Genomic DNA, 27324 nt, shown 5'->3' with positions numbered 1-27324 from the left:
AGACTGTTTTATACCTAACTGTTTTATACCTAACTGAGCAGCCCAGACTTAATCCCAGATCCTTTGACCTGCGTCATTTTGCTTCATCCTGGCAATAACCCTACAGGGTGGATAGTCTGAGTAACATTTTTTCATTGTTACTTGTGGGAAATCACTGCTAGTAGCCAGTGTAGGAGGGCTTCAGGCCCATGGGACTCTACTACCTAAGGGTTTTACCTGCTCTGTGTCCTTACAGGGGGCTGTGATCGAGTGCACAGTTGTGACTGCGTGCTTAAGCAGGCTTGCAGGGAAGAAGTGAGCAAGGAGGGAAACGAGGGATGCAGGGACAGGACGTGAAGCAGGTGGGAATGGGAGCCCGGGAAGGAGCAGGGGTGTTGACATTGGCAGAGGTCAGGAAAAGGAGGCCACTCCTCACTGCCCTCCATACCCACCCAGGCACGGAGGTAGCCCTTGCTTTTATACTAGGGGCAGAGGGGCTGGGTAGCAAAGGCCGCCTCTGCAACGTGGCATCCTGAGCCTGCTGCCAACAGCTGGCCAGCGAGCCTCCGTTGGGCTTTTTTCCAGCCCAAGTCCGGGTGTTCTATGCCCAGGCGGATTTAAATGTCCAGCAGCCTTGCCAAGCGATTAGGCACACCCTGAGAGCATGTCCCTGTGGCCAGGTCTTGCCTGAAGGCTCAGCATCCAGCCACCTGCCGCCGGCCCGCCCTTCCAGGGAGCTGGGTAGCTCAGCTCTGTCACTTTGCAGCTGGAGAGACAGCTCCTGGGAGTGGGGAGTCGGGAGTCGCTGCTCTGAGTCTCTTTTCTGCTGCGGTGGCATTTCTGTGTGGGCCAGGGCAGGGTGTGTCAGTGACAGCCTTCTCCATCAGAGAGTACCCAGAAGGTGCAAAATGACCAATCAGGAGGCTATTAGCACAGCAGCTCTGCAAATAGGTTTTGGAATCTTCAGTCCCACTACTTGCTAAGCTCGGTAGAGGACTTAACGTAACCTCTTTAATTAAACTTCAGCTTTTCTGTCTCTAAAATGGGGACAATAATAGTCTTTATCTTTCTCAGAGTGTTTGGAAGGCCATAGCTAGTAGCCACGAGCATTTAATACAGTTGAGATGTTATTTTAAGGATTTTAACTATGATCATTCACTAGGACTTACTGACCCAGGTATCATGATTGCTCTCATTCTGTGGTTGAGAAAAGCTACACTCAGAGACCTTAAGTAACTTTCCCAAGGCTGCCCAGCTGGTAGGCGGCAAAGCTAGGCTTCAAGATGGCTCTGAGACAAGCCCCGAAGCAGATTTCACTGGCTGCCTCTGATAGGTACAAAGCATGGTACTGTGCCTGGCATGTGGTCCATGATCAGTTAAAGGTCGCCATTTGACAGGCAAGTGGAGGGTGAAATACATTGCTTTGATCTTCAGGGAGCTGAAACGGAGGGGGAGGAATGTGGGCGTGGGCAGATAAAGCAAGCTCCTACCTTAGAATCTTCCTGGAGCCTTTTGCTAACAGAGAAGCAAGGCGTGCAGCACAGTTAACGTTTGCTGTAGCCAGGCAGTGGTGGCACATGCCTCCAATCCCAGCAGAGGCAGGTGGATCTCTGAGTTTGAGGCCAGCCTGGCCTACAGAACAAGTAGCCATGGCTACACAGAGAAACCCTGTCTTGAAAAAAAAAAAAAAAAAAAAAAAAAAACAAGTTGCTGTGAAGGTTGCTGACACCCAAGCTTCCCTTTATGTGGAGACTTTATGTTAGAGGAACCGTACACCACGCTTAAGGCCGAAGCTGCAAGATCTTATGTTCTCCAGGGACCTCACTAACTACATCAGACTTTACAGTAAAGCCATCTAAACTCACCCTGCAAACCTCGTGTGACTTAGGCTTTACTTTGTCATCGGTGACCCCATCCAGTGCATAGGAACCACCTCAGGATCTCAATCAGCTTCCTTAGCAGCTCGAGGTATAGCATCAAAGCAGTATATATGGCTACTGTAAAGACATTGACTCTGATTCACTCTTTGAGAAGTCCACACCCATGCTCTCAGATTCGTCTTATTTTCTTCCAAGTGCTTCTCTTTCTATTTACACTTGTGCTTAAGATCTATATTAACAATGTCTCTCCACAGCAACTGATTCATACTGTCTCCTCTTGGAATTCTTTTCTGTTGTAAAGCATTGGATTGTACCAGAGTGGAGGTCCCTAAGGGAGATTGGGGAACTCCTCAGGCTGTGAGGGGCAGCGCCTTGCTCCCTCTCACTGTTGACAAAGTGTCAGTGTTTTGTTTTCATTCATTCATTCATTCATTCATTCATTTACCCGTTCATTCATCTTCATCCAATAACTGTCCCTACCGTCTTTGCCTGGCTCACGGTTGTTAAGGGAACAAATGGCTTTGGATCCATCATGCTCCCCGAAACCCACTCAAGGGCACTCAGATGAACTTAAGGGATAAAGGCTCCTCTACAGGGAACCCCCAGGATACCTGTTACTGAGAACAAGCAGTTGTCAGTCACCCCCACCCCCTTCACGGAGACTCTTGTCAATGAGCCTATAGTCACAATATCGATGCTACAGAGAAGCATTCACATCCCCAATCCTGCCAGTTATCAGTTTTCCCCTAAAGACAGCTGGGCAGCTAGGCCCACTCTGCTAAAGGACAATGTCAGGTTTTACAGCCTCCAGCTATTTCCCTGGTCACCTCACCAGGCCGTCTTCCTCATCTGATCCTTGTTGGCCCTCAATTATCATACCTAACTCACCTTTCCTTCAAGACCCTCCCATGACCCCAGTTTGAGGGTCAAGTGGTGAATGTAACCGTTAGTGTCTCTTCCCCCAATGTAATCATCTCACACAAAACCATCAGGAAACACTCACAAAAGGCTTTCCAACACACACACACACACACACACACACACACACACACACACACACACACACACACACACACACAGAGGCTGCTGAGTGTCCAGCACAGAGATTTCCTCCAGGCTAGTTCTGCCTTCACTGATGTTGGCAACACTGTAGCAGAAAAACTGTAACAATGCAAATGGTTTATAATCATAGACATGTCAATTGTATCCAATGGAATATGTTGTACTTGCTATTGCCCTGTTGCTAACTTTTGCATATAATGGAAGTTCATCTCAGCACTCAGATAACCCAGAGGTGTGTGGCTCTTACACTTTTCCTTGGAACTAGTTGGGATATTTTCACATGTTCCCTTATTAGCCAATGGAGTGAACGAAGTCTTCACACTTTAAGAGGATATAATTAATTGCACATCTTCTTCCCAGTAGCTCTGGAATGCGATTTAACTCTTATTTATTTGTTTGTTTGCTTGTTTATTTGTTTGCTTGTTTATTTCATGTATGTGAGTAACTGTAGCTGTCTTCAGACACACCAGAAGAGGGCACTAGATCCCATTACAGATGGTTGTGATCTACCATGTAGTTGCTGGGGATGGAACTCAGGATCCCTGGAAGAGCAGTCAGTGCTTCTAACCACTGAGCCATCTCTCCAGCCCACTATTTAACTTTTGGGCTTTTTTTTTTTTTTTAAATCTGGTTTGGGGACTAGAGAGATGGTTCAGCAGTAAGAACACTTGCTGCTCTTGCAAAGGACTTGACTTCAATTCTGAGCATCAACATTGCAGCACAAAAACTGCCAGGTCCAAGGGATCTGATGCACACACAGGGTGCACATAAACATACACAAACACACTATACATAGGAAAATGAATACATGAATGATTTTCTAGATGCTGATTCGGCATACTGTATCAGTCAGTGTTGGGAGAACAAGCAACAGAAATGCACTTTGGGCTCACATGTCACAATGTGAGGTTCAGAGGGCAGCTTGCAGGAGTTAGTTCTCTCCTTCCACCAAGTCGGTCCTGGAACTAAACTGTCAGGCTTGTGGACAAGCACCTCTCACACTGAGCCATCTTACTAGCCGCAAATGACCACAGTCTTGTCTTATGATCTGGGACATGTCTGAAAATGCTCATGAAATGACAAAGTCAGGCCTGGACATTGTCATCAGTGGGAGGGAAGTCATGGGCTAATTTAAAACAGAGCCTCTTAAGGCGTGTTCGGCGGTGGGACCATTTTCCGGCCCTCTTTTCTGATATGTCTTTTACTGACATAGCTGGCGGCCGGAGCTGGGATGCACAGCTTTCTGAGGGATTGTTTGTACAGCTGAAACCTTGTCTTTGAGATCTCTCTAGAAATTGTAGCTATGGAGAGATGTGAGCTCAAGGCCAAGGGTTTTGGAGACCTGCCTGCACTCCTTGAATGCCCCAGCTTTGTCTGAGGATTCCACAGCCTGTGGCTCCGTCATATCCCTCGACCTCCACCCTTCTCAGCCTGCTTTCTCCTCTTACCACTCCTGTGCCATGATTTCCACAAGGCAGGGAGCCTGCTCCTGGGACCCGGGGACCCAAGTGTAGTTGCTGGGCATTCATCTGCTCACTTCCCAGTGCAGGATAGGGTCTCATTCTGAGAGGGCTCCAGTGGGGTGGACAGGGGTTTGGTAGACAGACTGTGTGGTCTTACCCCGGAATACCCTTGTAGTCTCAGAAGTACAGTTTAAAAAAAAAAAAAAGCACAAGTAAAAAGCTGCATGTCTTCGTTTATCATTTCTGGTTGTCCAGGCTTCTCCAACCCCAGAGGGAGCCAGTCCACACCGTAACTCCTCAGGAACCTAACTGGAAACAGAAGAATAAAAGCCGGAATGATCTGAGGAAGGATAGGAGCCTCAATGTGAGGGCTCCTCTGGGCTGTCAACTTGACTACATCTGGAATCAACTAAAACCCAAGTAGCTTGCCATACTTGTGGAGGAAGTTTTAGATCTTTTGAGGCAGGCTGTGCCACCTTAAATCTGGATCATTTGCAGATCATTGAAGGCCTACTCTAAATGTGAGCCACACCTTCTGTGGCAGCCCACAGAAGAGGGCATGGAAGAAGGACGGGTTGCTTTTCGCCGGCTTGTCCTTACTCCTGCTGGCAAGTTCATCTGTACTACTGCTGCTGCTGAGGCATTCCTTTGCTGGGGTTAGAACCTACTTCTTTGGGATTCCAATGTAGACTGAAGACCAGCTGAGACACTCAGCCTTGTAGAATGAACAACTACCATATTCTCTCTTGGGAGACAAGTCATTGTCAGACTAGTCAGACCACAGCCTGTAAACTCCTCTAATAAAGCACACAACACACACACACACACACACACACACACACACACACACACTCATTCTATATGTTCTGTTCCTCTAGAGAACCCTGATTAGTACAACCATTCATTCTAACTAGAGTCTGACATGTGCATCCCTGCATTCGTATCTGTTTTCTGGACTAGTTCTGATTTACAGATGGTGAACCTGGAGGCGGAGCTCAGCTCTGCCCACTTCCAAGCCCACGGCTCTCTGCGGACACTACCCTGCACTCCGTCTCTCCCCATGATTATCTCCAGATCCTCAGTTCTACTGCATTCTGTCTCTCCTGATTATCTCCAGACCTGCGGTCCTGTTAGTCAGCAGCTGCCTGCAGATGGGATTGCCGGGTTACTAAGACAGTAAAGAAAGGGCGAGGCGAGCCTTCTGTCTGTTTAAAATCCTTGCAGCCCTTTGCTTGCTGTTTTGAAATGGTCTTGGATGTGGTGTTTGGGAGGGGACCCAAATGTCTGGCAGGAACTTTTCAGTCTCTGGAATTGGAGGGACCACCAGACTTCCAGCTGCAGGGGATGGTCTGCCCAGTAACAGGTAAGGACTGGGGGATGCTGGGAGAGAGCCTTGCAGTGATATGTTAATAAGCATCTTAGTTTGCCATTTGTTCCCAACGTAAGACCTAAGAAATACCTTCTCCTCAAATCTCTTTCCCATACCCACGACTTTGAGTTTGCTTTATGATTTAGTTTAACCGGGGCCATCTGTGTGAGCACTGAGTTGGACTGGGTTGGAACTGGAATTGGAATTGGAATCTGGCGAGGTTACTGTTAGGTACACCAGTGGAGGCAATGACTCCCCTTCTTCCTGAATCTATCAGTAGCAAATAGTTCATCAATGAGGGGTACTCACTCCCCTACCCCCCAACTCCTTCTCTATCCATGCTTGCCTGTCAGCCTTTTGTTTTGACCAAAAAAGTGTTTGGAAAAGCCATTATTACCCAAACAGTCCATGTAGGGGTGACTTGGAGATCTGAAGTTCATGGAAGTGCTGTGGTTTGAATGTGTCCTTTCCCACAGCCCTGCTGAGATGTCACCACGGGCCCTGTGCTTGTAGTAAGAGGTGTGACTGCTCCTCCTTCATGGATGGATTAGTACTTCCTGCTTGCCTTGGGTTGATGGGGACTAGCTCAGGCTCTTCTTTGCCCTTCACTTTTCTGCCCCATGAGAACACAGTGGTCCTCCTTTCTGTTGGATGCTACAACCAGACACCACTGTGGAAGCAGAGAGAAGAGGCCCTCTCCTGACTGAACCAGAAGTGCCTTGCTTTGGGACATCCATCTGATAGGGAAGTAAATTTAAATTCTTTATAAACCATCCACTCAGTGGTCATTTGTCACATTTACATTGGTGCGTGAGGTTAGGACACTGACTTCCGATTTGGAGCAGATTTCAGAAGGTGTGGCTTGGAAGTGAGCAAGTCCTTTAAGGACAGACACCTAAGCAAGCCACAGCAAGTGATTGCGTTTATGGAGATCACGTGTGGGCCCCTCCATGATGAATGGAGCAACCAGCTGCCCTAAAGTTATGCAAATAGGTGCTTGAGACTTGGGATAAAAATTCCAGCAAACGCATCCTACAGATTTCAAAAGTGCTGATCACAGAGAATAGAGACAAGAGGGAAGGAATTGTGCGGGTGGGGAGGGATACGGGGACTTCAAAGGTGGCTCTGCTGATGCTGTCAGTGTTGCCCATGACCCTAGCACCACAGACTTAGCTGGGAAAATTGGAATAAAATTGAATTATGGAATGGAGGGGCAAAGAAAGTAACATCTCTAAATTAACATATCCCCAGGACAATGTTATTATAAGCACGTAGGGCAAATCTAGAGCTTATAAATACCTAACAACCTCACACACTTTAAAAAAGGTTATGTGTTCAGCCAGAGCCCTTGGCTCCTCCTCATGGTGATGCAGGGAGCCACCCCATTTGGGGTTTGTCTTACCTGTGGGTCCGGCAACAGGTGTCCTTGATGTCTTTCTGGAACCCTGATTTCCAAGTGCTAGTGATTGTCACTTTGCCCTAGGGCTTCCTCCAGTTGTCCCCATTGGGGACTTCCCTCTGGAAATGCCAGGGAGACACTCCAGGAGGACCTAGGATATACAGCCCTAGCTCCACCATCTGTGGCTAGGCCTGTGCTGATGTCAACTCCCCAGGGCTGAAGCCCCGGTTATGACCTATTCAACTCCTCACCAGTCAGCTGCTGTGGCCTCTCTGTTTCCCTCCCTAGGACTCTCAGGATTCCTTCCAAAGAAAGGGAATGGACTCCAATCCTGGGCTGGGTCTGCTTCTGTAACAAGATCTGCATGCCATTTTGATAAAGGTCAGAAATGTAGCCTTGTCCTCTATGTCCCCAGGACTTGTGGGACTCAGGTGGGGTCTGGTCAGCCACAGCATTTTGTGTTATTTGTCTCAAAGCGATCTCAAAAAGATAACTTTCAATATTTCCCTCTCCCTCCCTCTCTTTCCCTCCTTCCCTCCCTCCCTCTTTCCCTCCTTCCCTCCCTCCCTCTTTTCCTCCTTCCCTCCCTCTCTCCCCCTCCTTTCTTCCCTCCTTCTTTTCCTCCCTCCTTCCTTCCCTCCCTTTTTCCCTTCCTCCCTCCCTCTCCTGTCTCTCTCCCTCTCCCTCTTTCTTTGTTTCTCTGTCTCTGTCTCTCTGTCTCTCTCTTCCCCACCCTCCCTCCCTTCCCCCTGCCCCCTCTCTAATTATATGCTTGAGCAGTTAAGCCAAAAATTGTTCCATCCAGAGCAATTAAAAGCTTCCTTTGCCAGACCTTGGGGATTTCTATCTGATCAATGAGAAACCCCGCAGCTGGAAAACAGCCGAAACCAAGAGCAGAGTAATCACCTTTCAGCTTCGCAGAAGAGCCAGGCACCAGGAAAGCCTGGTCCTAAAAGACAGACGACTTCTCTAGTTGTCCAGGCTTTTTGCCTCTAGACTAGAGTCTGTGAAAGTTTGTGTGCAGCTCCACTTAGTAGCTCACGAACCCCAGTAAGGTGTATACACACACACACACACACACACACACACACGTGTTTGTCTGTATAGTCAACAGGGAAATGAAAGCATTGAGAAACATGAAGTATATAGTAACAGTGTGTTAGCTAAGAATGCCACGTACATTATTTCAGTTGAGTTAGTGATCCAGGAAGATCTCTGTATTACTGTATTTCTATTTCTGTATTACTGTGGTAGTGACTCAGGCTTAGTAGGGTAAAGTACTTGGTTTAAGATCACACAGCCAGGAAGTAGATTACACTCCCAGGCCATCTGGTTTCAAGTCTGGGTTTGTAACAGTCTGGCTTTTCCTACCAGAAGGAAAGTGGGTATTAACGTCTGTCTTAGCCAGAGTCCTGTAGAGGAATGGAACTGATGGAATGAACATTGCCTTAGCTAGGGTTTCTTTTGCTGTGGTGAAACATGACCAAAAACAACCTGGGGAGGAAAGGGTTTATTCTATCTTATAGCTTGGTAGCTTGTAGTCCTTCATCTAGGGAAGTTTAGGCAGGAACTCAAGGTAGAGACCTGGAGGCAGGAACCAACACAGAGGCCATGGAAGAATTTTGCTTACTGGCTTGCTCCCCATGGCTTGTTCAGCCTGCTTTCTTACACAGTTCAGGATCACAAGCTCAGGGGAGGTATCAGTCACACTGGGCTGGACTCTGCCACTAACCACTGACTAAGAAAATGCACGGCAGATTTGCCTACAGGAAAATCTCATGGAGGTATTTTCTCAACTGAGAGTCCCCTCTTCCCAACTGATGTAAGTTTGTGTTAAATTGACAAAACACTAGCCGAGACAATTATGTATTACAAAATAGTTGGTTTACACGACCTGGTCTTGGGTAGTCCACAGTGGCTGTCTGTACACTGGAGAGGGCTGAGAACCCAGAAGCTGGTGAGTCCACAAGGCTTGAGGCCTTAGCAATTTCAACATGGTGATGAGGCCTAAAGATTTCTGGAGAGCCACTGGTCTTCTGTCTACATGGAAAGGCCAAAGAAGTTGGGATCTGTTGTCAGTGAAGATCAATGGCAAAAAAGAGAGGATATATTCGTAAGCCTGGAGCCAAAGTGCACAGGAAAAAGCCACGCTTTTTCCTCTGACCTTTTTATTTCTGAACTTCCATTGCAAGGTACTGCCTACTCTGGGGGAAGTCTCCCTGATGGATTAATTCTTTCAGGAAATACCCTCTCAGAGGCTTGGCTGGTAGTTGATTCTAGATCAAATGAGGCTGGCAACCAAGATTAACTCTTAAGACCGCTCTGCCTGGCTTCATTGTTTTCATCCTAAACTCGTGCTCTGAGAAGTCGATTCACATGTCCTTCGTCTTTCCCACACTCAATGGTGGAGAGCTTCTGCAGATCCCCAATGACCAGCATGGTCACCAGGATGATGGGTCCCCAAGGAGACACCCAGGGAGATGCCCCTGTGTGTGTGTGTAGCAATCCCCTTCCCTCTGCAGATGTGGCTACAATGGGAACAGCTGAGTAGCAGTTTCTCAGGTGAATGGAGAAAACACACATCTTAGGTGAATCAGCTCTGACACACAAGTGCCAAGAGACTCAGGGGACCCAGGATCCAGAAGTGGATGCAGGTTGAGGACAGTCTGTGAGGATAGCCCGGGATGTTGCAGAGATTAGAGCTGTGATGGCTGTCGCTCACTGTGTGACTTTGGCCACATCAAACCTCTGTTCCACTTCCTTGTCTGTGAAATGGGCCTAATGGCTTAGGAAAAGCTGAGAAACTCCTATCTTATGAAGAGAGCTGTGAACCACGCCCCTGGCAGGAATTTGGTCTCCTGTCCTTTGCTCTGCATCTGACCACTTCCTCCACACCCTTAGTTCCTGGCAGTTGAGATAGCCCATTTGAGTAGCTGTGAGTCTACTTGTGGATCCAGCTGGACCATACATCTGTGAGGCCAGTGAATGGGGGATCTCCTTGTGTCTGCGTTTTCATAGACAGATAGATCATGGTATTTCCTAACCAGGGCTGACCTTGCTCTCTTCCCACAAGACATCTGGAGATGGTAGGAGACATGTTTAGCTGTCACATTTGGAAAAGGGAGCTGTCAGCATTGAGGAGGCAGAACCAAGGATGTCCCTGACTGTCCAGCAGAGGCCATTCCCGTGAGAAACAAGGGGTTGGCTCATGATGTCACTAGTACTGAGTCTGAGGATGTGGGTGGTGGGGATGTGGAGGAAGACCTGCTAGGGTAGCTCATGGGTATCAGTGATGCAGCAGGTCCCGATTCCTTCTTTAAAATTCTCCCCTCTAACCATCAAGAACAGGAATATTGAAAATTATGATGTGCAAGCAAGTCACTGAAGTCATTGTGGTCATTGCCCTTCTTTATCTTAAAAGCAATTAGTGCACTCAGTAAAAAATTCAGCACAAAGTGGGTCAGAAGGACACTCAAGGGAAAGTAATATTCTCGCATACTTATCTGTCTTGGTCCCCACCTAATGGGGGAACGACTGCCAACTTATGTGATGGTCACAATTGATTGTCAACTTGAGAGATGTAGAGTCACCTAGGAGACAAACTGTTTTAGTTAGGGTTTTACTGCTATGAACAGAAACCATGACCAAGGAAACTCTTAAAAGGATGACATTTCATTGGGGCTGGCTTACAGGTTCAGAGGTTGAGTCCATTATCATCATGGTGGGAGCATGGCAGCCCCAGGCAGACGTGGGGCTGGAAATGCTGAGAGTTCCACCTCTAGTTCTGAAGGCAGCTAGGAGAAGACTGGCTTCCAGGCAGCTAGGATGAGGGTCTCAAAGCCCTCGAGCACAGTGACACACCTACTCCAACAAGATCATACCTACTCCAATAGGGCCACAGCTCCTAAAAGTGCCACTCCCTGGGCCAAGCATATACAAAGCATCACACAAGCCTATGGGCATGCCTCTGAGGGAGTTTATATATTGGATTAACTGAGGGGGGAAGATTCACCCTAAACACTGGTGGTGCCTTCCCTGGGCTGAGGTCCTAGACTAATTAAAAGGAAGGAGAGCTCAGCACTGGCGTTCACTGCTCTCTGCTTCCTGTCTGCAGATGCTCTGTGGTCAGCAGCTCCATGCTCTCGCTGTCGGGCTTCCCTTGACATGATAAATTAGACCCTCAAACTGTGAACCAGAATAAGCCCTTCCTTAAATCTCTCTGGTTAGAGATGTTGTCATCACAGAAACAAGGAAAGTGACTAACACAACCTGTTTCTCAGGTCCCTTCTGGACAGTTTGCAGGCAGCAAAATTGGCATCTTAGACCAGATGGTAATGCTTTGGTGTGGGACTGTCTTGTGCATGGCTGGATGTCTGGTGGCCCCTGGCCTTTTTTTTTTTTTTTTTTTTTTTCTGAGATAGGGTTTCTCTGTGTAGCTCTGGCTGTCCTGGAACTCATTTTGTAGACCAGGCTGGCTTTGAACTCAGAAATCTGCCTGCCTCTGCCTCCTGAGTGCTGGGATTAAAGGTGTGCACCACCACTGCCTGGCTGCCTTTCCTCTTTAGGTGCTAGGATCTTCTCTCAGTTGTGACAGATGTTGCTATATGTCCCCTATGGAACAGTGGGATCCTACTTGCAAACTGTTATTCTACATATATCCTTACATATCCATGCACGTGCATGTACGATAGTAAATTTTCCAAGTTGTATTTTATTAGTGTGAGTGTGTGTAATATGTATAGAGAAGTGCATGTGTGTTGTGATGCCAAGTGGAAATCTGAGGACAGGTTTCAGGAGTCAGTTCTTTTCTCCCACCGTGGATGCTGGGGATGGAACTCAGGTTATCTGTCTTAGGCCGTAAGTGCTTTAACCATTGAGCCAACCAACTGACGCTGAAAAATGCTTTTAAAAATGATACTAAGGGGCTGGAGAGATGGTTCAGTGGTTAAGAGTCCTGACTGCTGTTCCTGAGGTACTGAGTTCAATTCCCAGCATTAGGTCTAAAAGGCCTTAACCTTGTCTCTCTTGCCCATCATTGGATCCTGTACTTATTGTTGTTGTTGCTGTTATTGCTATGTGTTTTATTATTATTTTTAGACAGGGTCTCACTACGTGGTACAGTGTGGCATTGAACCCATGATCCTCCCATCTCAGCTTCCCAGCAACCACATGGTGTCTCACAACCATCTGTAATAGGATCTGGTACCCTCTTCTGGTGTCTCTGAAGACAGCTACAGTGTACTCATATACATAAAATACATATATCTTTTAAAAAATGATCTTCACACATATCTATTCCATATTTTCATTAGGGGACTCTTTGTTAGTTTCTGTAACCAGACAAATAAAAGTAGGACCTTATTATTTAATATGGGGAATATGTATTTTTTGACAAACATGCCTGTTATTTTCTGTCCAACTCAACTGTAAACTGGTAGAGTATTTTCCGAACCTACACAAATATTTCTTGAAAGAATGAATAACAGAGATTAAGTTCTTTAAATGCCCTGAAAGAACAGGTTAAATATTTCACAATATAAATATCAGCTATGGAATAACTTTCCCTTGGTTCCCGCTTGCCAGCTGTACTTTAAGAGAGCCCACACCTTAGCTCCTCTATCTCCATTGACAGAGGCTGGAGATCTGGAGGCTGTTGGATCCCAGATGTCCTGGGACTCCACACACAGAAGCACAGGCTGGCCACGGTAATGAGTGTGGGGTTCTGCCTGCCGCATGGCAGTCTCTCAGCTTCACTCCTTCCACCAAGACCGATGGGGCATCCAGGCCTCAGGGATGTGTCTGGCATACCCAAGGGCCTCGCCCACAACTATCCTGCTCTGTCAACACCTGGCTTTTGTGACAGGTGGTGGCCTTGGTTCTGGAGAAAGTGCCCTTTCCAAGAAGGTGAGGGCATGACTCCAGTGTGGGTGATCAGCCTGAAGTCCATTCTGGCTGATTCTGGGCAGCCTGCCCAGTTCCTTCTCGGAGTGCAATTGACCTGGCACATCCTCTGGATTTGATTTTCTGTTTCCTGGAGGGGCATAGTTGGCTGCTGGGCAGGTGGCCTGTGCCAAACATAATTAGGGTCTACTTATGGTGGACACTCTATTTGTGGAGGGCCTGCTAGCCATTACTTCCTCTGGGTCCAAGGTAGAGTGAATCTATACAGCAGGTGGAGGGGACAGGCCAGAGAAAAAGGCGACTGAGGAGAAGGCCATGGAGAGTGCCGAGTCCCGGAGGTATTAGATGAAGGTTATTAGACCTGCTCTGGGGTCCTCTCCACGTGGGTCTCTCTGGGATAATCTCACAAGAGCCCCATCAATGATGGTTGTAACAGTGGCATAAACAATTCAATGAAATATTATATGACTGGGGATCTCAGTCCGCTTTATGTGGTTCTGTCTATATGGCTCTTAACATTTTTAGTTTTGAGAGATGGAGTCTCACTGTGTAGCCCTATCTGGCCTGAAACCGTCTAGGTAGACCAGGCTAGCTGCAAACTCTTAGTGCTCCTCCTGCCTTTGCCTCCTGAATGCTGGGATTAAAGGCATGAGCCACCACATCGGGCTCTGTGTGGTGGATTAAAGAAAACCCAGTGGGCTTCAGTGGCATGTTTCCTAAGAGAAGGACCTGGCGGGAGACGCCTGACACAGTCTAACCATTGGGATCTGGTGTGTATAGTAGGCTCTTACCTGCTGAGGGGGCGGCAGAGCTCTGCCCACATTCAGGGCGAAGGGACGCAGACTGCACTTCTCAGTGAGGATCTTGTCTGATTGTCTAAAAGAGGGAGGAGGGGCTACGGGGGCCGTTTGAGATAGCACCATCTGCTACAGACTATAATGGATGAAGACAGAATGAAAGCCAGTGTCTTTCTTCAGTCTAGGAGCCTGAAAGCTCTATCTCCTACTGTCATTCCCTTGGAAGTTTCTCTTGACAGCCCATTGGGTCAAGTTCAGTGGAACCAGACACAATCTCTGTCTCTTCTGCTTCTGCTGTGTCTCACTGTTGGTAGTGTTAGCTCAAGTGAGAGAAGAAAATACAACGGCTCTCTTCTATCTGCTGTTTCAGTTTCTGCTGTTTCAGGGTGGTCCACTGTGGCCCCAAGCACCACGTAGAATATTCCAGAAACAAACAATTCAGAAGTTTAAAGTTGCATGTTGCTCTGATGAAATCTTTCAACACCTGCTCCACCCCACCTGGAAGGTAAATACCTCTTCGCTCCATGGATTCCTGCTGTGTACACCACCCACACGTTAGCCACTCTGGCTGGCTTGGCTATCAGATTCTCTGCAGCAGAACTGCAGTACTGTGTACATTTACTTAACAATGGCTCTCAAAGGCAAAAGTTGTGATGTTCTACGTTGTTATAATTTGTTGTAATCTCTGGCTGTGCAGAGTTTATGAATAAACTTCATCAGAGGCATGTGTGTGTGTGTGTGTGTGTGTGTGTGTATGTAAGCACAGTAACAGGGCACTGCAGGACCAGTAACTTGTGTCCACCCCAGAATCTCCTTTACCAGTCTCTGGTCCACCCTTCCTTCCTTCCCACTGAATCTATTCTTAGCTCTTTGTTGCAGGAGTGATTGGCATTCTTGTGCAGCCTCTTGTGGATGGGGACACCTCTGCTCCCCTGAGATGCTTTTCCTGTGGTCACTGTTGGTCCCTAGTCAGTTCTTGTCTTGTTGGCTTGGCCTCTCGCTGGCACTGAATAGAATAGAGAAGCAGGAGACAGGTCCGCACATCCATAAACAGAGGTGCCCAGAATCACTCATTGAAGAGTGAGTGGTCTGCTCTGTAACTGGTTCTAGGACTATTGGGGATCCATGGTGGAAGAAAGAAACTAGATTCCTATCTCTCATCATGGGCAGAAGTAGCTCAAAATGGATTGAAAATATAGAGCTCAGACTGGAAGCTATGAAACCACTGGAGGGAACACACGGAAGACACTAAATGGTGTTGGCCCAGGTCAAAAAGAAAAAAAAAAAGTAGAAAAAAATATTCAGGCGTGTGGATGTGGCCTTAAAAGCACAACAAACAGAAGCCAAAGCAGGAAGGTGGGACTGCAGTAAATTGAAAGCTTTTCATCCAGTAAAGGGAACAGAGACAGTTGGCAGAAGAGAAGAAAATATTTGCAAACCATTTTATCTGACAAAAGATGAAGTTCCAGGGTATATAAGGTACTCAAACTTACCAGCAATATCCTTAATAATCCATTAAAAAATTGGTGAATGAGCTAGGCATGGTGGTACCCACCTCTAGCCCAGCACTCCAGAGGCAGAGGCAGGTGGATCTCTGTGAGTTCCAGGCCAGTTTGGTCTACAGAGTGAATTCCAGGACAGCCAGGGCTACACAGAGAAACCCACATTGTGGAAGGAGAGAACTGACTCCTGCCAGCTGTCCTCTGACCTCTGCTTGTGCTATGTGGTGTGTCCCCTGTCACCTGCAATATGTGTACTGAATCAAACAATCCTTAAAAAAGTATTATGTGATCAATTACCTCATTCTTGGGTGTACATGCAAAGACATCGAACCCAGTATGTGGAGGAAACACATATATTCTTGTATGTATGGAAGCACCGTTCACACCTGCCAAGATATGGAATTAACCTAAGTACCCATCAGCAGAGGAGCAGATGAAGGCAATGTAGCAGATGTAAATACTAACCAGACACGAAAAGTGTACAGTTCTGTCTGTCATTGGGCAGCAGTAGGGATGGGACGAGACAACATTGTGTTGAATGAAATAAATCATGCACATAATCACAATGGCAAATCCGACATGCTCCGGTTAACAGGTGAAAACTAAACGTTTCTCTCTCTTTTTTTTCAGTTTTCTTGTGTTTATTTACTTATGTTGTATGTGTGTGGGGTCACAGCACATGTGTGGAGGAGGTCAGAGGACAGCTTTGTGGAGTCAGGTCTCTCTTTCCACCACGAGGGTCCCAGATATCAAATTTAGGTTGTTAGGCTTTAATGGCACTTTACCCTCTGAACCATCTCACCAGCCCAAAGGGTGGGAAACAGGGTTGGTGGGATAGCTCCCCCATACACTAAGTAAATAAAACGTAATTGAAAATAGTGATTGCCAGGTGGTGGGGGAGACAGAGCAAGGCACCCACAGGTGCAGAGGGACAAAAACAGCATCCAGAGTCCTGTGGCACACACTGTGGCAATCACCACAACAAATCGGCTGGTTTGTTTCTGTTATTTAAAATTTATTTATTTTATGTATATGAGGACACTGTAGCTGTCTTCAGACACCAGAAGAGGGCATCAGATACCATTGCAGATGGTTGTGAGCCACCATGTGGTTGCTGGGAATTGACCTCAGGACCTCTGGAAGAGCAGTCAGTGCTCTTAACCACTGAGTCATCTCTCCAGTCCCAAACTGGCTGTTTTAAAGAAGACAGTAGAGGGGATTTAGAATGGTCCCAACACACAGAACTAAGAGTACACCTGGGGTTGTGGGTATCTTGGCTACTCTGATCTTCTATCTTTTGTAGCTGTGTTGAAATGGACATGAGTATGTGCAATCACTGTGTTATCATTGTGTCCTTAAAATCCCATCCAGGCAGAAGAAGAGGTAGGCCTCCACCAATGTGTGTTTCTTTCTGCCATGTTCTAACTGTACAGCCCAAGCAAGTTTATTGCCAAGCCGTCTTTTTATATTTAGTTTAATTTGTTTTATATGTCTAAGTGTTTCCTCTGTATGTGTGTCTGTGTACCACCCTGGTGCTAGGAACCAAACCCAGGTCTTCTGCAAGAGTAACAAGTGCCCTTAATGGCTGAGCCACCTTTCCAGCACCCAGACCATCTTTTGAAGTCAATTACATATTTATTTGTTTGGCACATGGTTATTGAGTTTGTTCTAGAACCAGGAACTGTTCTGGCAGCCTATGTTTTACAAAGGACAGAAAGACAATTGGCTGCTCAAGAATGGAACACACTGCAGGGATGCGGTGTTAAGGACTGGAAGACAATAAGGCTGGGTGAGGGCTTGAGTCAGGGACACAGGAAGAGCTTTACTGCTTAGGTAAGAAAGACCAAAAGGAAATGTGGGGTGGACTGGAGATGTTGGGTCTCTTCTTACCTTTTTACCATTGATTGACCTACCTCTCAATTGTGGGTCGAATCTGTGGCTTGCTTCCAGAAAGGAGCAAGACTACAAGATATCATCTTTCATATCATATGAGCATCAGTGTGGGAAGACTTTATAACTGTTCTGCTCTGCTGACGAAAGCTAACTGCTTGCTGACCTGTCACTCACTAGTGAGAGGGTGCTAGGCCGGGAGCTGTAGGTGGCCCTGGAGGCTGAAGGAAGCCTCCAGCCCAAAAGCCTGTCAGAAACTTAGGAAACCGAACCCTGCCAACAGCCTGAATCAACCTGGAAGCAGATTCCTCCCTGTCACAGTTCTGCCGAGACCACAGTCCCACAATGCTTTGCACAGCCAGAAGACCCAAGCCCAGTTGGCCTCACAGAAATGGTGACACAGGGTATGTGTTGTTTCAAGCCTCTGTGCTACACAGCAAGATGAAAGAGGAAGTTCGATCTATCTATCTATCTATCTATCTATCTATCTATCTATGTAGTCACTTGTTTATTTGTTTACTTATTTAATGTATATGGATGTTTAAAAAGCTATTTTGAAATAGTTATTTAAGTATTGGTTTGTTTTGAGACAGGGTCTCACTATGTAGACCTTTCTGGTATAGAGCTCTGTTATGTAGACCAGGCTGCCCTCACTCATAGTCACTTGCTTTCGCTTTCCCAGTGCTGAGATTAAAGTCATGTACCACCAAGTCTTGCTAGGAAGCTCTTTTTTCTCTCCTCCTCCTTCTCCTCCTCCTCCTCCTTCTTCTCCTCCTCCACCCTCCCCTCCCCTCCCCTCCCCTCCCCTCCCCTCCCCTCCCCTCTCCTCTCCTCTCCTCTCCTCTCCTCTCCTCTCCTCTCCTCTCCTCTCCTCTCCTCTCCTCTCCTCTCCTCTCCTCACCTCTCCCCCTTCCCTTCCCCTCCCCCCCTTCCATCCTTCCTTTCCTCTCCCTTGCCAGGTGGTGACAGAGCCAAAGCAAGGCTGGCCAGCAGGTGCAGTTATGAAATTTAGGTTGTCAGGCTTAGTGGCAGGTGCCCCTCCCCTCCCCTCCCCTCCCCTCTTTTCTCTTTCCTTTCTTCCTCTTTGTTTCTTTGTTTCTCTGCCTTTCTTTCCTTCCCTCCCTCCTTCCTTTCCTCCCTCCTTCCTTCCCTCCCTTCTTCCTTCCCTCCCTCTTTCCTTCCCTCCCTCCTTGCCTCCCAGTACTGAGGATGGAACCCCCGAGTTTTCTAGCCACGCCCCCAGCTCTACTTTTCTTGTTCATCTCTCCATTTCCGGGTCTAGTTCAGTGCTCGGCTTCTAAACCTGTTCCTAACTTAGGATGGGATGTTCACATCCCCATAATTTCTCTAAGATTGTTTCCTGAGGGAGATTTACTCTTTACTCCAGATTCTTCTTCTTTTTTTTTTTTTTTTTTTTCATCAGACCCAAAGGCTGGAGGCCTTGGTAGGGTTAAGCCTGGTGGGCACAGGCTGTCGGTGCTTGCCTTGAGCGGGAGCTGCTGAGTTAGAGTCTACTACAGGATGCTGGGTTTCCACCTTCAAGTTGTAGCTTGGCTGAGGCAACCTCTACACTACCCACTGCAGTTTGCAAACAAGACACTGTTTTGGCATTTGTGAACACTTAGTAGGCAACCTATGCTTTCACCAGGAATGAGACTGCTCCAGCCCGGGGGAGAGAGAACCATCGGGTGAGGCAGGGCAGGAAAGCCCAGAGCTCCTGAACAGAATGCAGAGTTGGGGACAAAGGACACAGCGGACACCTAGGAAGCTGGCTGATTCTGACTGTGTCTTTTAATAGCTGAGGTGCTGGGTAACCGGCTCCCCAGTAGGCTCCCCTGGGCCTTGGACGATGTTTGGCAGTGCTGGGTTATTTTTAGCTCTCCGGCAACTGGAGCAGAGCACTCCGCAGGCCAGCCTTGATCTGGGCTCTGGGACACACTCAGTGGCGTCCACAGAGGGGACCAGGAACTCTGTAGGTCTGGTCCAGCTCCCTGCCTCACTCCTGGGCTCTTTGGGGGCAGGGGAGGGGTTATCTGCAAGAGGGAGGCCTGGTCCTTATCAGCTGCTTGCGGCTAGAGATGCCTGCCCAGGGTGTTCATGGGGAAGGAGAGAGCACAAGAGCCAGTCTTTCACTAAGACAGAAAGGATATAGAGCCAGAGGCTGACTGTTGGCTCTCTCTGGAGGAAGATATTAATGGGTCCCAGGACCACCTGGGTTCTAGGGGCAAAGCAGAGAGCTCTAGGTCAAGGATATGGTGTGGAGGACCAGTGAACCCCAGGTAGAGAGAGGGGAGAGGTGGGTAAGAGTGACAAGAAACCATTTCCTGGGTACCCAGGGCAAGACATTCAGGGACAGCTTGCTGCTGTTCGTGAGCCTGACGCTGTTATCACTTACCGTTTGCAGTTAATAGGTGAGCCTTGAACATTGATCTGACCAATATTTGCTTAGATCACTGACCTAGGGGACTTCCATGTCAACCCTTACCTAGTGGCAACCTGAGAACTGGTCCTGTGATCCCCGAGGGGTCATGTCCGGAAAAGACCATTTCCCCACAGGTCCCACCTGTGGGTGTAGGCTGGGGGCTGGGGCCTGGGGCAACCACCTGCAGAGATTCTGTTCCAAGTGATTCCTTTGTGCAGGTGGTCAGAAGTCATCAAGATTGGTCACAGCTGCCTCCACAGGTCCAGGCTGTCTGGGTCCTATTTCCGCCCCAGCCATCTTGACTACACAAGCCTAAAGGAGAGAGAGGCCTTGTTTCTCAGAGAAAACAGACAGAGGCCCAGGGAGGCTTCTCTCAGCATGAGCCTGCACACTCACTTTTGCATTTGCATCTGTGTATGCAAGTGCACAGATGTGCGCGCGCAAACACACACACCACAGCCACCACCACAATACTGGCTGGTTTTGTGCTAACTTGACACAAGCTGGAGTCACCACAGAGAAAGGAGCTTCAGGTGAGGAAGTGTCTCTATGAGATCCAACTACAAGGCATTTTCTCAATTAGTGATCAAGGGAGAACGGCCCCTTGTGGGTGGTGCCATCCCTGGTTCTATAAGAACCAGGTTCTATAAGTCTTGGTTCTATAAGAGAGCAGGCTGAGCAAGCCAGAGGAAGCAAGCCAGTAAAGAACATCCCTCCATGGCCTCTGCATCAGCTCCTGCTGCCTGACCTGTTTGAGTTCCAGTCCTGACTTCCTTTGGTGATGAACAGCAGTGTGGAAGTGTAAGCTGAATAAACCCTTTCCTCCCCAACTTGATTCTTGGTCATGGTGTTTGTGCAGGAGTAGAAACCCTGACTAAGACAACCCCCCACCCCCACCACAGTGCCATTTCTCCCAGGCTGTCTGCACCCTGGATCCACTTTTGATTCAGCCTCCATCTCCTTCTGAATTCTTGCAACTCTGATTCTTGCTTCACTCCATTTTTCTGGGTTGGAAAGCAGGGAAGATTAAGCAGCGGGGTCAAGCTCACACAGTAAATGGGGAAGCTCAGGTCAAATCCAGATGCAAGCCAGTTCCCAAGATGGGAAGAGGATGAAATCCAGGGAAACACATGTACCTGTTCTCTGAGATCCTGGAGCAAGCGCTGATGGGAAGGGCTGGATAGAGTAGTGAGCTGTGTGCAGTGACTCAACTGGCTTCTTGTGTATGGCCATGTCATGGATGTTCCTGGGCTTGCTTCATGCCAAAGTGGGGAGAAGCTATAAACTCCGGGTGCCTTAGGCTCTAAAGACAGACTAAAATTCAAGGACTTTTTGGGTAGAGTTCTCTCTCACGAAATGAAGCCTCTGAGGTCTGAGAACCTTCTCTGCCTTTACCTGTCCTATTCCCGGGTGCAAGCTCCCCTTTCACTCTTGGCTGTGGCTGTCTTTATTTCTCCAAGGTCTAGCTCAAAAGGCTACCTCCTTGTGATGCGTGTCCTCATTTTTACCCTGTGGGGACCCTGAGTTTTTTTTTTTCTCCCTGAGACGCTCCATGTTCAGTTCATCTCAGTTCAACTGTGAATTGACATCATCATATCTGATCGGTGGCTTACGATTTTTTTCACGGTATATTGGGCTGTCTTGCCCACCCATTTGAAGAAGGTAATGTTTGCTTGGCTTACAGGTAGTGGTATGCTGGGAGAACAGCTGTCTGGGAGAAAAAAAAAAGCACCTGATGCATTGAGCCAGACAGATCCCAAGGTGTAAATATTCCCACCATGGTCACTGTCAAGCTAGAATGATTTACATGTCATTTATAAATCATGTAATGATTTATAAAGGTGAAGGCAGGCTCTCTTGAGGCAGAGTTAGTAAACCAGCTTGCTGGTCCTGGATCTTCTTAAATGTTTGCACTTAGTAGGTGTGCCTAGCTACAAACCCTTGGAGATAATATTCCATTCTGACTTTTTTTTTTTTTTTTTTTTTTTTTTTTAGGGGTGGGGGAGTGAGTAGGATGGAGTTCTCTTCTAAAGCCCTTGCTTTGTTCTAGAAAGAGTCAGAATGGGAGTCAGGGAAAGCCTTTTCAAGCAGACCTGCTGACGTTCCTTCCCTGCTCCCTGTATCTAATGCTTCTTGGAGACTTGACTTTGGTAAAGAACTGGGGCTGTCCCTTCATTGACTGGAGTTGGAATAGGGAAGGAGCGACTTCAGGAAGCTCTAAGCCTGGATCTCCAGAGACCCTGCCTCTTAATGTGCTTCTCTTAGGCTTTGGACTTCTGCCAGTTCTCCTGTAGGAAGCCCAGACTACCATGCTTACACCATCCTGCAGAGAGCCACATTGTGGGAAGCAGAGACGCACCATTTCTCACCAGTGATCCCAGACCAGCTAGTCCACAAGAGCCCAGTAACAGGCCAAAGATACCCAAGTGAGTCAGCTGGGAGCAAAGGAGTCACCCAGCCAAGCCCGACCTGCATGGCTGATTGTAAGCTATTATGTTCTAACCACTAAAATTTTTGCATTTTGTGGTTACTGTTGTTTAGAAAGCAGAAGCTAGCTGATAAAGCATTCTTACATTTATTGTTTTGTTTTTGTCTTTTGAGACAAGGTCTGTTTGTGGTCCTGGCTCTCCTGGCTCCCGAGATACAGATCAACTGGCCTCGAACTCACGGAGATCCTACTGCCTCTGCCTTCTAGTGTTGGGATTAGAGGTATGTGTCACCATGCCTAGCCCATCCTTGTACTTATTAGGAGTTTAGCTTCTGGCTGGATTACCCATCTCAGAGTGAAGTAAAGATGGCAGCTTGTTCTCTACTGTCAGACAAGGACTTTAGCAAAATCGGCCCCCCCTAGCTCCAGTCTTCTGGAAGATTCTTACCACACCCTAAAGAGCCCACAGGAACCCTGACATGTTTAAATTGCTGACAAGGTGGGTGTGGAGGAAGCAGCTATAATGAAGAAGAAACCTTTCTTCTACAAGAAAGAGAAACCTTAGGCTCTTGCTGAGACAACAGGGAAGGAGCCCAGAGAGCAGGATCCCATGGAAGAGTCACACAGGATGTGGACACTGATCAGACCTGACCTGGCCTGGTCTTTGACTTTGCCTGTGTCATCACGCCTGGGGTTGGAACTGCCCCACCCCCACCCATGAAGACTCCGTCGCCCTTTCCAGGAAATGTACAGACAAGAGCAGGAAACTGTTGAGTCGCCTATTTTTCTTTCCCTGCAAAATGGTTTTATTATTTTCGTTGAACAAAAACATCCTAATGTATTGAGGATGGAGAAGAGAAAGACACCCAGACCTTAAAATAGACTCAATACGCCTGTACTTTTGGCTGGAGCATCCTTGCCTGTATCCTGGGAAAGGATATCTGAAAAACTGGAACTCCACCCATTCTGCCCTCTAGGTTTGAGCTGTCGAAACTCCCTGGTGGCAAAAGGGCACTCTAGATCAGGGGAAGCAGCCTTCGAAACAGCCTTGTGGCTGCTCTGGGGGGCCCTGTGGTTTCTCTTTAGCCATCTGGGGGACCTTGAGTAAATGACCCAACCCCTCTGATAGTCTGTGTAACATGGGGAAGACAAGAGAGTTCTATCTTCCTACTCTCTTCCTTTGCTCTCTCCCTTATCCATAGGCTGTTTCCCACAAGTCTGAAGGCACCAGTGCTACAGATGGAGGTGTGTGTAAATTTGGTTCCATTGCTGCGTACCCACTGTGATAACATGGATGCAGTGATGGTACCACACTCAGATGGTGCCACAGTTTATATATGTGTCTGTATGCATAATATAATGTGTGTGTATAATATATGTATGCATATACACATCTACTATCTATCTATAGATAGATAATATGCATATGCTCAGAACTTTGGTGCATTTTCTATTTTTCCCTATAAAACTTTTCTTGGGGGTTATATATAGGAACATCTTTGGTGCTTAGTGTAGAGGGTTGTGGCAGGATAGACTGAAACAATGGTTTGGAGCCTGCAGCAGACATCAGTTTCTCTGCTAGAGTGAGGTTCCAGGTCAGATCGCTCAAGAACTGATGCGAAGGGGGCGGGGGAGGGGGGTTGGGGGAGGATGGGGGGGGGGGGAAGCGGTTAGCCAACCTGTTCTTCAGGCCACAGGTCATTTTCTAACCTTAACGTTTTTTCCATGGCTGCTCTCTTCTGTTGGGGACAGCCCACCACAGCCTTCTTCCTTGCTGCTCTTCCTTTTATTGAGATCTGGATCTCATATTCAAAGGCCTTGGCGGAGCCAGTCTCCCTGTTTTAGGTAGGCAGTGGAGACAGTGAACTTGATATTTCTCTCCTTAGGCTGGGAGTAAGGATACACTGCCTGCTTGCAGGGCCCCGAACTCTTTGGACTACATTTCCCAGAATCCCTGAATCACTGTTTTCCTGGTGGGCGCAGCCAATGGGAGACAGCAGCAGAGGATTGGCGCTCTGAGGGAGGGAGAAGCAGAGGTGGGAGGTGGGTCTGCTCCAACCATCTCTGCTGAGGGTGGTGGTCTCCTCCTCCTCAGTTCCAGGTTCCAGCTGGAGACACTACTCCCTTCTCCTTTGTGCCTTCAGCCCGAGGAAGCAGCAGTTTCGAGCAGATTACAATCTCTGGGTTCTAAGTCCTCCGATTCAGGTTTCTAGCTGGTCTGTCATCTTTTAGCTAGGCTATTGTGTTAATTCATTATTGAACTGTTCAGCCTTGGCTCTGTTTCTCTGATGGGATTCTGCCTGCTCCAACTATCGTGACAGTCATCAAAGAAGACAGTGTGCCTCTGTATCCACAGATTCTAGCAACAGAGGATTAAAAACATCTCTACCAAATACATATAGACGTTTTTCTTGTCATTTCCCTCTAAACAGTACAGTTTAACAACCATTTTCATAGCACTGACATTGGACTAGGTGATATGAGTCATCTAGAGATGGTTTAAAATATGGTGGTAGGTAATATACAAGGATGTCACTGTTTTAATAATTTGAGTGTGTGTGATGTGTGTGTGTGTGATGTGTGTGTGTGTGTGTGATGTGTGTGTGTGTGTGTGTGTGTGTGTGTGGCGTACTCATGCAGGTGACATAGCATAAGCGTCAGAGACTGTCAGTGGACAACCATGTCAATTATAGGGGTTGAATCCCGGTTTGTGGACCTTGTTCAACAGCAAGGACAAATGCCTTTGATGCTGAGCTATCCCAGCAGGCACCACTATCATTTCCATAAGAGGTTTGAGCATCCCTGCATTTGGATGTCCTGTAACCAGTGCTCCTTGACACCAAGGGCTGAACATATCTGAATGTTCTCACCATGTAACTTTGATGGCCAAAAGTTTCAGAGGACTTTTTCTATGGCAATTTACAGTTGAATCTTCCCTGGACGGTGATGCCTAGAAGGTCTCTGGTAGATTGTTAGCAACAATGCCTATACCTATTTTCCTGAGGGTCAAACCCTTTTACAGCTTGCTCCCTCCGTTCTCTTTTTCAGACAAGGTTTCTATGGTAGCACAGGCCAGCCCTTTCTAGCTTCACTAGTATACCGTACAGGTGTGTACCACTTCCCCGGGTTCAGAGTTCAAACACAACCCTTCTTCCGAGGGACAGATGAAGTCTTATTTCCTACTTCTTGAAGCTGGAGCCCTTATGATTTGGCTAACAGAAGGTGGCAGAGGCAAGCCTATGGCCCAAGAGGCCCAACAGGTTTCCATATAACCTGCCTCAGATGGCCGGCCTGCTGGAGGACAAGAAGACAGGGAGTAAACAACCTCCCTATCAGAGCCTATCTTGGACCAGTCAGACCCCAGACAAGCTGGTGGTGCCTCCAGATGTGTGCGGGAGGCCCAAGGGAAGCAGGCTGAGGCCAGACCAGACGTGGGAGTAAACCAAACATGCAGCAAAGAACACATAGCAGCAGAGAATGTCATTCATGTCCTCGAGCTTCTGGCTCCGAATCCACTCTGTGTCTAGCGCTACCCAGTACCAACAAGGGCCACCTAGGCGGCAGTGAGGCAGTCCAGTAGAGCTGGCTCTGACCTCAATGGCTGGCCAAAGAAGACATATATAGGCAGTTAAAGAATGGAGTCAGCTCGTTAAGTTTAAGATGCAGATGCTGAACGGAGTGCCCAGCTCCTGCAGCAATCTCTGCTGCTCAGGTGAGGTATCCTGAGGCAGGACTCTGTAGGGTGAGCTGCCCTGGTCCTCTTCTGTACTTCAAAGTGAGGCGGAGAAACGCTGCTGGTAGCTTGCTCCAAGCATCTTTGCTTATCTTACCCCTGACTAGATATGATGTGGGCTCACTTGTGCTGGCTTTCCTTGATGGCTTATCTACGCAGAAATCATTGGATGGGATCCTGGTCCAGCAGGAAGGCATTGCCTTTCACCTCCATTTCACTGCCATGTCCAGTTCTATCTCATGCCGAGGCAGGTCATTTATGATTGGCTTGCAGACAGCAGCTCGGTGGCTACCCTTTGGGACTGTTAGTAATAGCTACTGGACCTGCAGGGCGCCTTCTAGAATAGTTTATGGAATCATCTAGATGGTTGTGTCCCTGGATGAACAAGCTCCTTACTTGATGGAGAGGGGGCACAGTGGAATGGGGGCTCTGCAATGCTTCTGGCTATGGCAGGACTTTTCTTACCTGGGCTACCTAGAGTCACTGTAGACCTACTCCTAAAGGACATCAGAGATACAATGTTTCCCAGTGAGTATGGTCCTTGTACCTTGTTCTCTTGTTTAAGAAATGTCAAATGCAGGTCATTCCATGATGCTTTCCCATCCACACCCATTCTGTGATGTGGAAAAGTTATTGCTCTTAATAATTAACCTGCTAAGCGCACTAATTGCCTGCTGGGACATCCTTCTCCCTCCTTGGGGCTTGCCTAGTTCATCTTAAACAGGTCCCCATGCTTAGTGCTCGAAAGTCACACACCTATCTGTGATTTGCCCTGTCCATTCATGTGGTCCTGTTTATGCACCTGCAGGCAGGGTGCCCCCCAGTCCCTTCCTGTTTGAGGCCGTGCTAGAGGCCCTCAGCTCACAGCTGTCTGCCCCTATTCTGTACTCCCCATTGCTCAGTATGGAAATCATGTGGGACAGATGTTTTTGACAAACCATTGGGCTGCAGCTAAGCTGGAGGGTGGGGTGAGTGCATATGTGTGAGAGTTCCTTCTGTCCCTTGACCATCTGGGCTCTCTGGTGGAGGAAGCTATAGATTTATTTATAGTGGCAATGCCTACGGAAGCCTGGTAATAAATAATGGTGGCCAAGAATTTTGGAGGCATGCCATCCTTGGAATCAGATTTCTCCCCAGCTGTATCTAGGATCAGGAGGCTCCCACTGCATGCTGTATACAGCCCCTGGTTAGAGTTGAGAGGTTCCTCCTGCCACAGAGAGGAAACCGAGGCCTAGTGAGGAACAAGGACTTGATCCAAACACCCCAGATCTATGGATCTTATTGGGTTTCTTCCAGAGTCTGGGCAAATTGCAGCCACTCCAAGAGCTAGGCATTGGGAAAGCTTTTAGGTTCAGAAGAAAAAGCTCTGGGCAATGCCTTTAGACACTGGGTTCCTGGTACTGCAAGCACTTGCTAGTTGAGGGGACAGGAGGGCCTCCCAGCCCATACTGACAGAGAGAAGTACTCTTGGGAGCCTGTTCTGGAGTTGCACCTTCCAA

At 47.8% G+C, this 27324-nt stretch overlaps 2 long non-coding RNA genes across 2 annotated transcripts in view; both read left to right on the top strand.

Annotated features, from left to right (window-relative positions):
* Banf2os overlaps window positions 1–27324 on the top strand; it is a 148719-nt gene that overhangs the window by 11187 nt on the left and 110208 nt on the right. The window contains exon 2 of the long non-coding RNA XR_003953916.1: window positions 4640–5747. This is a non-coding gene — a long non-coding RNA (barrier to autointegration factor 2, opposite strand). The remainder of the gene's footprint in view (window positions 1–4639; window positions 5748–27324) is intronic.
* Window positions 7384–23524, top strand: Gm5535 (predicted gene 5535). Its single transcript, NR_136884.1, has 4 exons — window positions 7384–7533; window positions 17526–17646; window positions 21930–22147; window positions 22271–23524. It is a non-coding gene; the product is annotated as a predicted gene 5535 (long non-coding RNA).

Source organism: Mus musculus, chromosome 2 (genome assembly GCF_000001635.26).
Source record: "Mus musculus strain C57BL/6J chromosome 2, GRCm38.p6 C57BL/6J".
Classification (NCBI taxonomy): Eukaryota; Metazoa; Chordata; class Mammalia; order Rodentia; family Muridae; genus Mus; species Mus musculus.
This window is presented reverse-complemented; position numbering and strand designations above follow the sequence as displayed.